The following is a 15,382-nucleotide window of genomic DNA, read 5'->3' on the forward strand; positions in this document are numbered from 1 at the left end:
TATTTATTTTATTGAGTCATTGATTTATTTCTTTATGTAGTCTGAATTATGGCAGGATTGGTCCTCCATATGTAAAGAGCCAGAAGAAAACATGCAACCATCTTTTTAGACAAAATAAACAAAAAAAAAACGTTTCTCGGTGGAACTTTTCCAAGCACAAAGAAAAACTTGATGCTGAACGGTGCTACATGCTAAGCTAGCATTAGCACCTCCTAAGCCACGTGCTAAGCTAGCATTAGCACCTCCTATGCAGCGCTGCAGGCTTAGCCTGTTTTCTGGGGGAAAGTCTGCAACGAGTTGTGATGAAGAGGAGGAATCCATCAGCTGCTGAAAACGGCTCCTAAACTTTAGCTCCATCCACACAGTTAGCATGAAGAAGGAAATCTCCAAACCTGATGGGTGCAGCAGAACTCTGGGCTGGAAAACATCCCCCATCATTGGTGTCTCCTCTGCTGCGTCCTGCCGCTCTTTGAGCTCCTGCTTCCCTCCAGTTTCTCCGCTGTGCCTCCAGCTGCTGGACTTCTTTCCAGACTTCATCACCTGCAGCAGCTGCTGCTCTCTTTCAGCCTCACCAACACTCCCGATTCTGGCCTCACAGCAAAACAAGGACAAAGAACATGTAGGATCAACGCGGCTGCGCGTTTAGGAAGAAGGGATTGGCGCATCGATTGTCGCGGCGCATAAAGTACGGCCGCCATCTTGGAGCGGTCGTCCTGCAAACAACAGAGGTGTGAATCTCCTCTCAGGATTTCTCCTCAGCTGTTTGGTAAAACAAAACATAAATGTTTCATATAAATAACAGAAGGAATGCCTTTCAAAAATGATTAGTATTCTTCAAATCTGATGATTTTTTTTTTAGAAAGAACAGACCAACAAACAAGTCAAATTAAAAGAATAAAAACGGTTTAGCATTTTAAAAGGATGTATTTTAAAAAGAAACATAACAGCATTTTTTAAAATAAATTATTTATTATGAGAATATATCATTTAACCATGTTTATTTAAATAACTCACACAATACGAAATGTTTAAATGTAATAAACATTTTGAAAGCATATTGTTGTTCACACAACAAACACATCTAATAGTCTAAACACCAGATCACTCACACAAGATCTGTGACTATTTAAAAAATAAAATGCTTTAGTGTAAATATCAAACATTTTCCCTCTGGGATTATTAAAGTATTTCTGATTCTGTTCTGAATCATTTCTCAATTGTCCTGAAATTTACCAAAACAGTCAAAACAAGAAATAACGACCATCAAATTCAATGGAAACTTGAAGTGTTCCTATACCAAAGTAGCTTAATTTCCAATTAAGAACTTTAAGTTGAAGCTTTGGGTTTTTGCCATTCTTTTTGAACAGCTCCACGGTCACAAGCAAGGTTAAACCAGCGGATAGCAAAACTGTCTATTTCCGTATCTGCTGAACTTGCTGACGAGGGATTGTTCCTTAGAGCTCCTATAACGACAAAATACAAATAATTTATTAAGTATACCAAACATTCAAAAGTTAAGACTCTTTATAAAGAGCGCTACTGAAACATGGAACAGCAAAGGAATAAGCACAAAACAAGATAAAAATACTAATTTGAAATAACTACATCCAGACAATCTCATAAGTCACAGCCACCTGTATTCAAAGTGGCAATTGTTGGAGGTTGGAATCTCACATACATCTATGTGAGCTGTTTTGTTCATTTATTCTTAAGGAAACTCCTTTATAAAGTATGGGGTTCCGATTGTACCAAAAATAAGCAGATGTAATATGTCTAGATGTTGTGTTGTTGTTGCATATGTGTTGTCTGCATATGTAGAAGTTGCACATGTATTTGTTGTATATGTAGATGTAGCATATGTCTATGTTGCACATGTCTGTTGTATATGTCTATGTTGCACATGTCTATGTTGCACTTGTCTATGTTGCACATGTAGATGTTGCATATGTCTATGTTGCACATGTAGATGTTGCATATGTCTATGTTGCACATGTCTATGTTATATATATCTATGTTGCACATGTAGCCGTTGCATATGTCTATGTTGCACATGTAGATGTTGCATATGTCTAGGTTGCACATGTCTATGTTATATATATCTATGTTGCACATGTAGCCGTTGCATATGTCTATGTTGCACATGTAGATGTTGCATATGTCTAGGTTGCACATGTCTATCTGCTATTGTGTTGTTAAGTCACTGTGATCTTGCCAGTTCGTGTGCAGTAAACTAACCTACACCTTGCAGTTGTTTTATGATGTTGTTGCCACCTGTTGTTGGTTCATGTAATTGTCTCCACGTCTGTAGCTTCCGTCATTGGTTAATGTCATTGCTCTCAGGGAGCAGGGAGACCCCAGAGCCTCTGATTAAAAAAGGGTGGCATTTTGACCATTTTAAACATCAAAATACAATATTATTGTGGCCTATTATTTAAGTGCACCCTTTTTATAAATTATGGGTTGCATTTTGTTAGAGTCCTCTAAAGATAATTATGTATTGTCAATTGATAATATAAATAACTTTCATGAAACTGCACCGTTAGCGTCCATTGGCTTATTACGCCCCCTAGTGTCTGAAAAAAGTTTTGGTTGAGCTACGATTAAAACAACCCGGCGATCCAGACAGTAGATACCATGTAAAGCACTTTGAATCCTGCCAGTGCGAGCACACATTTATTCACGGGCCATTGGCGCACCCCTTTGGTTTTATTTTAAAGTTATAAGCCTATAAATGTACCCCCCCCATTATTATCCCGAAGCGATTTGCGCCAGGCCCCCTCCTTCCTCCTTTGCTGTCCTAATTAATGCCTGAAGTAAATACCACGAGATTCGTGGAAATCTAAGCATTTTGGAGCTATTGATAATGAAAAAACAACATTTTTGTATCTTTTTTTAAACAAACACTTAGACAAAAGAAAATGTACTTCCACTGTTTGTGATGGCGAGGGGAACAGGCAACAAGGACCAACGACATGAACCAACGACAAGGACCAACAGCATATACCAACAGCTGAGAGCAATGACCTTAACCAAGTTACAGATGTGCAGACAATTACATGAACCAACAACAGGTGGCAACAGCATCATAAAACAACTGCAAGGTGTAGGTTAGTTTACTGCACATGAACTGGCAAGATCACAGTGACTTAACAACACAATAGCAGATAGACATGTGCAACATCTACATGTGCAACATAAACATATGCAACATAGACATGTGCAACATACACAAGTGCAACATAGACAAATGCTACATCTACATATACAACAAATACATGTGCAACTTCTACTTATGCAGACAACACATATGCAACAACAACACAACATCTAGACATATTACATCTGCTTATTTTTGGTACAATCGGAACCCCATAATAACGAGCTGTTACATTCAGATTTGATCTTTCATAGCTTTTCTTGCACAATAAACAACTACTTAACTGTGATAGCCTTTAAAAAAAACCCTCTTGAACTTAAAATGGTGGTAGTTCCCATGTATTGGTCTGTATTGTGCCACAGGAACCATAATTTGAGTTGATTATTTACTGAACAGTATGGGTGAGTTAAAACCTTTAAACTTTACCTCTGCTTAACGATTCCATCATTTATAAGTTAGACTCTTCTCATATAAGCATCATAAAAATTAAGATGCTTATGTGATATGGAAGTTAAAGTTAAAACTTTGTTCTTATGGTTGCTTGTCATTTGAAGTCTTCATTCTGTTCAGATAATATGTATAATGAAACCTTTTAAAACATGTTGCATCTCTTGTAGTTTTTATGACACATGTAACTGAACTTTAAATACCATCAGTGCAGCGTACAGCCACTATTGCTGATTTTCCTAATCACTTCACCCTGAAAAACAAACAAATTTTAACTGCTCCTCCCAGATCTCTCTTTAGGCTTTAATCTCCCAGAAAACTCATGATATTATTGTGTTTCACACACAGGCGTAACAATACTCCTGCCATCTAAACTCTCCCACCCGTATTGGACACTGAACTGTTTCTGTTAGCCAATGTAGTTTGCCTTCCGCGCTTCCTTGTGCCGTGCATGATGGGAGAAGTAGTTATACCAATTTGGTAAATTTGCATTTTATCATACATTCATCCTTATAACGTTTTTTGATCTATATGCTCATAGAGTTGTAGTTGCTAACCGATTTTAAAACGAGTTGTCTCTACATAATGGCTTTAAAATAGGCTGTGCCATTATTTTAATATTGATTAAGGTCATATTTAAACAATAGGAAAAAATGATAAAGAACAATTAGAAGATCAAATTACTATGAAAGAATTAGAAAATGCCTCAAAAAAAATTATAATGGGAAGTCACCAGGAATTGATGAAGATGAACCACAGAAGTTGTTTTTTTTTTTGGCAGGAGATCAAATAATTAATTTCAAATGCATTAATTGATTGTATCAAAGAAGGATGTCTTACTCCATCAAAGAAAACAGGTGTAATAATATTATATATATATATGTTCTTATATATATATATATATATATATATATATATATATATATATATATATATATATATATATATATATATATATATACATATATATATTGATAGAATTATTCTTACTATTTATCTTATGCACTATGTTCATTGCATTTATCATATATATTTACACTTTACTACTAAGAAGTTTTAAGGTTTTAGATATTAAAGTGTATTTCATGTGGCTGATCTTTCTCACATCTTTGCTGAAGGTCTGCAGAAAGCAGAGAACTATGTTGTGACTATAATAAGTGTTTTTATGAACTCTATTCAGACATCTGGAGTGCTTACGGATAACTGAACTGTGTGAACTGCTTGGTTATATCTCGAAGGTCACAGTTGTTTTACTCCCTACCCCTTAGCTTGACAATGCCTAATAAAAAGAAAAGAGGGGACGGAGTGCTTCAGAGCCAGTTTTGGAGATCTGGATTAAGCATCTCAGCTCCTCTCCTTGCAAGATAATTTGAAAACCAAACCTCATTGTTGTCTCTCCTTCTTGTGTTGTTAATGAATGTTTATATGAGGGCGACCACTTCAAGATGGCGGCTGTCATTTATGCCCTTCTTCTCCAACGCGCCGCGTTGATCCTTTCCGGGACAGTAAGTGGCGGTATGCACCTATAAGTTGTTTGCGATCTGCCAATAAAAGGAAAGAGGAAGAAGATATCTTCCGGGTTCTTTGTCCTTGTGTTGCTGTGAGGCCAGAATCGGGAGTGTTGGTGAGGCTGAAAGAGAGCAGCAGCTGCTGCAGGTGATGAAGTCTGGAAAGAAGTCCAGCAGCTGGAGGCACAGCGGAGAAACTGGAGGGAAGCAGGAGCTCAAAGAGCGGCAGGACGCAGCAGAGGAGACACCAATGATGGGGGATGTTTTCCAGCCCAGAGTTCTGCTGCACCCATCAGGTTTGGAGATTTCCTTCTTCATGCTAACTGTGTGGATGGAGCTAAAGTTTAGGAGCCGTTTTCAGCAGCTGATGGATTCCTCCTCTTCATCACAACTCGTTGCAGGGTTTCCCCCAGAAAACTGGCTAAGCCTGCAGCTCTGCATAAGAGGTGCTAATGCTAGCTTAGCATGTAGCATAGGAGGTGCTAATGCTAGCTTAGCATGTAGCAACATTCAGCACAAGTATTGAGACTACTCCTGCCATAATTCAGAATACATACAGAAACAAGTCAATGGCCCCTAATATTATTTGTTTGTCTCAGACCACTGTTGCCATGGCTACAATAATATGGGAATGGAGTGATCATGGTGATGAACAGTTTTGATGCCAAACATGACGCTTTTGGCCATTTGATCAGTTTCAGTCTCATCTGTTGACATCGTTGTAACATTGTAAAGATCTAGTTGTTGATAAAGCATGTAATGTGTTTCAGTGTTGGCTGCAGATGTTAAAGAAGAGGCTCCTGAAGAACAGAGTCCTGAGGGGGAGCAGCAGGAGTCAGAGCCCCTCCACATAAAGGAGGAACAGGAGGAACCCGGGGCCCGTCAGGAAGGAGAGCAGCTCCTTGTGAAGGAGGAGACTGATAGCAGCTTTCCATTAACTGCTGCTCCTATCAACAGTAAGGATTGCTTTACTTTGTAAAGATGAAAGACAAAACCAGCTTCCTTTCCGAAACAAATATCTGTTTTTTCCGACTCTACGTGCTAGGATATGATTTCTTCAAACCATGTCGGCTCTGACTAGAAGGTCCAGCAACAGATCTCCTGATTCACTGAGTCGGGTGTTCTGTCCTGATGCACCTTAATAAATGGTGATTTAAAACTGGTTCCTCACAGTTGATTCACTTTTGCATGGGAGAAACCAGTCAGCACTGTGAGGGTCATTTTCTGTAATTTCTCTAATACATTTAACATTTAAGTGACTATGGATGGAAAAATTACTGCTTGGCTCCTAACGGTCACTTCTCAGTTCTTGTATGAGAGCAGAAACACAAGGGCCTGGTTATCAGGTCCACTCTCCCCTAGTTTCCTGCTTTACTGAGGTAATTTCTTGTAGCTCCCTTGAAAAAGAAGGAAATTATTCACCTTAATTCAGCGCTGCGTTCTTTGAAGAACAATGTTAGGAAATTGGAGAGAAAATGGCGCTCTACACACCAAGAGGAATCCTACCTAATCTGGAGGGACAGTCTAAAGTTGAACTAACGATGTTTCAGTAGAACAGTTTAACTAGAACAGTCAAAAATAATCCTAAACAAATGTGTTCCTTTAAATCAAGATTAAAAACTCAGGCTTTCAGCACTTTTACAGTTTTCCGAGAGTTTGTTCCTGATAAGTGGAGCAGTGGATAAGTGAACTAAATGCTGCTTCTCTGTGTTTGGTTCTGGTTCTGGTTCTGCAGCAGAGCAGGCTGGAGCCAGAGGACCTGAGTGGTCTGGAGGGTTGATGCCCTGATAACAAGTCTGTGATGTATTTAGGTGCTAATTCAGGGATTTATAGACTAACAGAAGGATTTTAAAGTCTATTCTCTGAGATCCAGGGAGCCATGGAAGGACTTCAGAACCGGGTCCATGTTCTCTACGTTCTTAGTCTTAGTGGAAGGACTTCAGAACCGGGTCCATGTTCTCTACGTTCTTAGTCTTAGTGAGGACTTCAGAACCGGGTCCATGTTCTCTACGTTCTTAGTCTTAGTGAGGACTTCAGAACCGGGTCCATGTTCTCTACATTCTTAGTCTTAGTGGAAGGACTTCAGAACCGGGTCCATGTTCTCTACGTTCTTAGTCTTAGTGAGGACTTCAGAACCGGGTCCATGTTCTCTACTTTCTTAGTCTTAGTGAGGACTTTAGAACCGGGTCCATGTTCTCTACGTTCTTAGTCTTAGTGGAAGGACTTCAGAACCGGGTCCATGTTCTCTACGTTCTTAGTCTTAGTGAGGACTTCAGAACCGGGTCCATGTTCTCTACGTTCTTAGTCTTAGTGAGGACTTCAGAACCGGGTCCATGTTCTCTACGTTCTTAGTCTTAGTGAGGACTTCAGAACCGGGTCCATGTTCTCTACGTTCTTAGTCTTAGTGGAAGGACTTCAGAACCGGGTCCATGTTCTCTACGTTCTTGGTCTTAGTGGAAGGACTTCAGAACCGGGTCCATGTTCTCTACTTTCTTAGTCTTAGTGAGGACTTCAGAACCGGGTCCATGTTCTCTACGTTCTTGGTCTTAGTGGAAGGACTTCAGAACCGGGTCCATGTTCTCTACGTTCTTAGTCTTAGTGAGGACTTCAGAACCGGGTCCATGTTCTCTACGTTCTTGGTCTTAGTGAGGACTTCAGAACCGAGTCCATGTTCTCTACTCTTTAGTCTTAGTGAGGACTTCAGAACCGGGTCCATGTTCTCTACGTTCTTGGTCTTAGTGAGGACTTCAGAACCGAGTCCATGTTCTCTACTCTTTAGTCTTAGTGAGGACTTCAGAACCGGGTCCATGTTCTCTACGTTCTTGGTCTTAGTGAGGACGCGGGCAGCAGCGTTCTGGATCAGCTGCAGCTGTCTGATCCACTTTTTAGGCAGACTTGTGAAAACATTGTTGCAGTGATCAATTCTACTCAAAAAGACTTTGTCCTTGTGAAGTTTTCTTTTCCCAATCTTCTAGTGGGTGAGCTCCTGAACAACAAGCACGACACACAACAGCCATCACTTCCTCTAGCTGCAGCATGTTGCTGATCAACTTCTCCTGAAGCACTCACAGATGTCACAGTGCTGGCTACTACGTTCCCCTTGGTCTTAATCCCAGGTTGCCGTTGACGATTGATGGATGATGTACTAAAGCCGAAATCTTGTAATTCTCTGAAAAAAGGATCTGACTAAATCTTGACATGTCGCTCAATGAATGCAACCATATGACTAAATCCTGCCCGGTATCCAGTTGTCTCCATTATATCATAAGCTTTATTTCTCATAACTTGTATGGTAGCTTATCAAGGATTGTTCTCATATTTACGGGCATTTCCAGCTCCTGCACGTACTCCAGTTCTTCCATTACGTTACAGCAGCCACGCAAAAATAAAGAATAACTCTGTAATGTACAAATGTCCTCAGTTCTTATTGTTGGCCAAGACAAAGCCTTGTTAATATTTGCAGTTGCAACTTTGAAAGGGTTTTCAAAATGTTCCTGCAATAAAGTCTTTGCTGCAGTATAACCATAATCTGGATCCATATGCTCACAACAGCGCACCAGCTCATGAGGTTGACCTTGAGTAAATTATTCCAGGCAGAACAGACAGTCCTCATTGGTTGTTTTGGTTTCAACTCCTTGTTCGAAGGCCTTAATAAAAGCTCTGTACTGTAGAGGATCACCATCAAAAACAGGAATGTCCCGTGCTGTGATTTCAGTTTGTCTGCTCATAATCGTAAGAAGTTCTCCAGGTAATTGTAAACTGTTTGATGGTTGGGTTATATTCTCATTATGGTGAAATGCTCTTTTGATTGTATTTTGGTTCCACTGGCTTTATGTTGACCCACTACAGGGTGCTGGTTTGTTGCTATAGTTCTCATTGGTCTTACATCCATAGAATTATTTTCCTTTGATGTCAACTTTAACTGATTTCTTTGTTTACACCATCCTGTTGAGTTGTTGGATTTTCAATTTCATTTTTAGGAAGAAACTCTTTCACAGAGGGGACCAAACTTTGCTTTAATCCCTGTTCAATTCAATTTTAGTTATATAGCACCAATTCATGAAACATGTCATCTCAAGCCACTATACAAAGTCAAGTTCAATCAGATTATACAGATTTGAAAAAAATTCCTATATAAGGGAACCAGTTGATTGCATCAAAGTCCCGACAAGCAGTATTCACTCCTGGAGAAGCGTAGAGCTACAGGGGGAGTCGTCTGCATTGTCCATGGCTTTGCAGCAATCCCTCATACTGAGCAAGCATGAAGCGACAGTGGGAAGAAAAACTCCACATTAACGGGAAGGAAAAACCTCCAGCAGAACCAGAACCGGGCTCAGTATGAACGGTCATCTGCCTCGACCGACTGGGGATTACAGAAGACAGAGCAGAGACACAAGAAGAGAGACAAAAAAGCACAGAAGCACACATTGATCTAGTAATCTGTTCTACATTAGATGGTAGTAGAGGGTGAGCCGTCTTCTCTGGATGATGTCACAGTTAAGAGAACGCCAGACCAGGTGTACCTACTATGAAGAAAAAAAGAGAGAGAACAAAAAGTTAAAAGCTGAATTGATGACAAGCAATGCATAATTCAAGAACAGTAGGAGAACTCAGCATAGTGAGATAAAAAGACCCTGATGTCCTCCAGTAGCCTAAGCCTATAGCAGCATAACTATAGAGGTAGCTCAGAGTAACATGAGCCACTCTAACTATAAGCTTTGTCAAAAAGGAAAGTTTTAAGATTAGTCTTAAAAGTAGACAGGGTGTCTACCTCACGGACCAAAACTGGGAGTTGGTTCCACAGGAGAGGAGCCTGATAGCTGAAGGATCTGCCTCCCATTCTACTTTTAGAGACTCTAGGAACCACCAGCAGACCTGCAGTCTGAGAGCGAAGTGCTCTGTTAGGAACATACGGGGTGTAGCAGTCTAGCCAGACTTTATTCAGACGATGCACTCATTGATGAGGACTGATGGACTATGGTGGGGTATTCCAACCCATTTATTAACAGACAGAAACAGACACCATAGACACACCGTAAGAGCTGTAGATAAAACAAAATTACTCCAATTAACATATGACCATGTTTCATATTTACATAACAAACCATAAAGGATAAATGCCATTAGCTAGCATTAGCTTATTCAAACTTCTTTTAGATATATAAACTCTAATAAACTTAGTCATTATAAACATAAAACTACACAACAAAGCAAATTATACCTGTTCGCCTTCCAGCTAGATGCCATAAAAAATGTGGATGGAAACCCGTAATGTCCTTTAAGAAGCAGTTAGGTACAGCCGTTAGGTACGGCCGTTAGGTACGTACCGTTAGGTACAGCCGTTGGAACGTAGCGCTTCTTTCCGTTTTACCGGAACAGAAAATAGAAAAACATGCCTTCGAAATAAAAGCCCCGTGAACCTTTTTTCCGTAATTCACTATTAATGTAGAATTTATTACTTAAAAACGGAAGAATCAGGAACATTAGGCATAAAAACAAAAGACATATGAGTGAAAGTATATCTAACAAATATCAGTTAGAACAAATAGTCTGGGTCATTTACACGGGGTAATCAGAGCTCTGATATATGATGGAGCTTGATTATTAGAACATTATACGTTAGAAGAAGAATTTTAAATTATATTCTTGATTTAACAGGAAGCCAATGAAGGGAAGCTAAAATTGGAGAAATATGATCCCGCTTGTTGATTTTCATCAGAACTCTTGCTGCAGCATTTTGGATTAGCTGAAGACTTTGAACTGCATTTTGTGGACTTCCTGATAGTAAAGAATTACAATAGTCCAGCCTTGAAGTAACAAATGCATGGACTAGTTTTTCAGCATCGCTCCTGGACAGAATGTTTCTAATTTTGGCAATATTCCGGAGGTGAAAAAAGGAAACTCTGGAAACCTGTTTAATATGGGATTTAAATGACATGTCTTGGTCAAAAATAACACCAAGATTTTTTACTTTATTACCAGAGGCCAAGTTAATGCCATCCAGATTAAGTGATTGATTAAGAAGTTTATTTTTTGAGGACTCCGGTCCAAAGATTACAACTTCTGTCTTGTCAGAATTTAGATGCAGGAAATTTAAAGTCATCCAGCTTTTGATGTCATCAAGACATGCCTGCAGTCGAAGTAACTGATTGGATTCATCAGGATTTATGGATAAATATAGCTGAGTGTCATCAGCATAACAGTGGAAATTAATCCCATGCTGTTTGATAATTTTGCCAATCAGAAGCACACACACACACATATATATATATATATATATATATATATATATATATATATTTATATATATATATATATTTATTAGGGCTGGGCAAGTTAACGGGTTAATTTTGCATTAATTCATTGGACTATTAATGGCATTATTTATTTTATCGCGCATTAATGCATGTTGCTCACATGCTTTCAGTCAGTGTCAGTCAGTACACGCGCTGACTGCAGCGCGCTGTGTCACGGCAGCACTCTGCTGCTCGGACCCTCCCCCTCCCCTCTTGTACATGGCTCAGCGGTGCCAGCCAATCAGCACGCAGGCTCAGCCTGGCCTGCCCACTCAGCTCTCACACAAACTCAACACACAAACAACCGCGCGGCTGAGAGAGACCGCAGCAGCGGAAAAACATGAACAGGGGAAGTAGCACCGTTTGGCTTTATTTTAATACCGTAAATGAAATCAAGCTGTATGTTTTGTAAAAAGCCGGTTCATTTCAGTGGAAACACAACAAATTTATCTAAGCACGTGAAAAAACATGAGCAAGAAAACGTCGAGCCACAGAAACGGAGAGAGGAGACGAAACTTCTGTCATTGCCCCGACAGACCCACAGACGTCTCTGACTGAGGCGTTTCAGTCCTCCAGGGAACATCCAGGTAGATCAGAGTGATCATCTTCAGCAGCAGTTCATGTTAACTTTCAAAGTAGATATTATCTATCATATGTTACTGGAGCCCATACATAAAATGTAATTAAGACCTTGAAAGAACCCAGTACATATATTAAAAAGTGTTATTTAAGATAAGATAACATTAGCTAATCCTTTTTTTATCCCACGATGGGGAAATTTATAGGATTAAAGCAACAGGCAGGTGCACACAACACAGACAAAATTACATAAGGATTGAAAGATATAAGAGGTGGATTATTGAAAAAACACTGAACATAACATTATTATTATTATTATTATTATTATTATTATTATTATTATTATTATTATTTAATTGTAATAATAAAATAAAAACCACAAAACCCAAAAGGTCAACAGTTTCATGATACATCAAGCTTAGGGACTGGCTAATATACAGCAGGTCAAAAAAGGACATATTTTGACAGATAAGATTTAAACCAGCCTAATGCTTTTCCCTTAATCCCTACAGTATGCTCAAGCCTTTGTAGGAGAATATTGTGATCAACTGTATCAAATGCAGCACTGAGATCTAACAGGACAAGTACAGACACAAGTCACACTATACTTTTTCTGTTTATAGTATGAGCTCACTGAGTTTGAAGTTTGTGAGGAACACTCCAGCTTTAAATTATATATTTCCATCTGCAAGTCAAATTCAGCCAACTCAGTTTCCAGTGCAAGCATCTATTTTCTTTTCCTCAGTTTCTCCTCCTCTTCTTCAACAGCATGTCTTTCTTTTACAGCCTTCACACGGGCCAAAACTGAGGCCCCTTTAGCTGCTGCCTTTAACTTTACAGATGAAGTGAGGCTGGAATTAACACTCCTTTGTGAATGTCCACTAACATTTGACACACTCAGTGGGATTTACATCATCATCATCACCATCATCATTTTTGCTAATTGCAGTTTGGGATAGCCACTTATTTATACTAGAAATACACTCATTATTAGGAATCCTTTTTGGTTTAAACCAGATTTCATGATTTTCTTTTTCATCATGTGGCAAATACCCTAGAAAAGACTTATGCAAACATTTGGCATCATCACACAACTTAATCAACATATCAAGAGCACTTAAAACCTTTGTTTTTTTTCAACTTTAGGCGTTATATCATGAAAGTCCTCTCTTATATCACCTGTTTTGTTTAATTTTGATTTTCGTTCTTTTTGTAATGTTTCAAGTTTTTCAGCAAAGGCCTTTTATCTTAATTTAACAGTACGTTTTTGAGTTTCCCCACCAATAGTCATTTGTTCAGTCCCAGTATTTTTGTCCATTTCCGTGGTGCAAAGGTCCACTTGGAAGACAAATGCGCAAAAAAGCTACTAAATGAGCCTCAAACCCAAAGAAGCAATGCCCAATGTTGTTATTTAAATGACGCAGTTACCAATGCATTGGTTTTAATGTTTGCACACAAAAAGAATAATAATGGCCATCAAAGGTGTAGCGTTACACATACCTCATTGACATTCCGTGATCCAATCCACGACTTTCAAAGACTCAGGTATCCAGCGGTCCAATGAGTTACGTCCTTTTAATCACAAATTGTCTAACACAGAGTCCATCCGATCCTTTTCTGCTGCCTGATGATTTAGCTATGTAGCGACAGTCCAGCCAGCAAACACCAGCTTATTTTAGCACAAACAGTCTCAGTCTGCTCCACATAGTCTCCATCCCTTTGTTCAAAGACATCGGAGTTCTTTAAAGTCCAAAAAAGGTCAGGTTTTTGACTGTATACTAGCCAGTTTAATACTGCACTAGTTAAGCGTTGATCTGTTGCTGCTTAGTTATGACGCGCTGAGCGGCTAACGTTGTACCTGGTGATCACGTGTAAATGACAATAACAATGCAGAATAAACAATGAAAAAAAGTTATAGTTAAATAAAGTAATTATATCTGATTACATTACATTTATATAACTTTATTGAAATGTGTGTCAGTTTAGGCTGAGATCAAAATTCTATCTAATGTTTCAGTGTTTCCTGCAGATATTAAGGAGAAGCTGATTATTAAAGAAGAAGTTTCTTTAGACCACATACCTCCTGCCGACATGCGTGACCCAAAGCCCCCCATCATAAAGGAGGAACAGGAGGGAGTCTACATCAGTCTGCCAGCAGAGCAGCTTGATGGGAAGGAGGTAATTGAGGCCATCAGGTTTCCAGTTGCTGCTCCTCCCATAAAGAGTCTGGATGATGAACAGTCTTTGTTGCTCTCACAGCTTTATCCAGACCAGATTAAAGGCAGAGAGCTTCCAGAAGAGAATGAAGGAGAAGAATCCATCAGGATACAAGATCATGGAGATGCTTCCACTTCTTCAGAGACTGAAGACACTGAGGATGAAGAGGACAGTGATGTAGACCACCCTCTCTCTGAGCTGAAACACTTATCAGACTCTGGATATAATAAATGTTCTACAGAGAAGAAACATGTGGAGTCATCTAGGAAAGGCCGCACAGGAGTGAAGCTTAGCTGCAAAGACTGTGGCAAAACATTTATTAGAAAATATGAATTAAACAAACACATGAGAATCCACACAGGAGAAAAGCCTTTCTGTTGTGGTCAATGTGGAAAAGAATTTAGCCTCAAAGACACGTTAAACAGACACATGAGAATCCACACAGGAGAGAAGCCTTTCTGTTGCGATGTATGTGGACAGAGATTTAGTCGAAAAGAAACTTTAAACACACACATGAGAATTCATACAGGACAGAAGCCTTTCTGTTGCGATGTATGTGGACAAAGATTTAGTCAAAAACAACATGTAAAAAGTCATTTGAAAATCCATACAGGACAGAAGCCTTTCTGTTGTAATCTATGTGGGAAAAGCTTTAGCGAAAAAGGACATTTAAACAGACACATGAGAATTCATACAGGACAGAAGCCTTTCTGTTGTGATCTATGCGGACAAAAATTTTGCCAAAAAAGAACTTTAAACAGACATATGGGAAACCATACAGGACAGAAGCCTTTCTGTTGTGATCTATGTGGACAAAACTTTTGCCAAAAAAGAACTTTAAACAGACATATGAGAAACCATACAGGACACAAGCCTTTCTGTTGTGATCTATGCGGACAAAAATTTTGCCAAAAAAGAACTTTAAACAGACATATGAGAAAACATGGAATAGAAGAAATTGTGTTGTGATCTATGTGGACAAATATTTTTCCCGTCAGGAACTTTAAATACACATGAGAATCCATACAGGAGGGAAAATGACTATGCTTTCAAAAGTAACTCAAACTGCAGAGCTGTAGTTTACTGTAAGATGTTTGTGTGTTGTCATTGAAGGCATCATTCTTCACTTTCTGGTTTCACCTTTTCTCTCATAGCTAAGTTTTAGACTTTTCTTAAAG

General features: G+C 39.1%; 1 long non-coding RNA gene and 1 other non-coding gene across 2 annotated transcripts; both read left to right on the forward strand.

Moving 5' to 3' along the window:
- Positions 1 to 1,979: 1,979 nt before the first annotated feature.
- On the forward strand, positions 1,980 to 2,245 carry LOC118559160. Its single transcript, XR_004928701.1, has 2 exons — positions 1,980 to 2,073; positions 2,164 to 2,245. It is a non-coding gene; the product is annotated as an uncharacterized LOC118559160 (long non-coding RNA).
- Positions 2,246 to 6,022: 3,777 nt separating this feature from the next.
- LOC105923931 lies at positions 6,023 to 14,294 on the forward strand. Its single transcript, XR_004928702.1, has 3 exons — positions 6,023 to 6,068; positions 14,005 to 14,165; positions 14,247 to 14,294. It is a non-coding gene; the product is annotated as an uncharacterized LOC105923931 (transcript).
- The last annotated feature ends 1,088 nt before the right edge of the window (positions 14,295 to 15,382 follow it).

Source organism: Fundulus heteroclitus, unplaced genomic scaffold (assembly GCF_011125445.2).
Source record: "Fundulus heteroclitus isolate FHET01 unplaced genomic scaffold, MU-UCD_Fhet_4.1 scaffold_244, whole genome shotgun sequence".
Lineage (NCBI taxonomy): Eukaryota > Metazoa > Chordata > Actinopteri > Cyprinodontiformes > Fundulidae > Fundulus > Fundulus heteroclitus.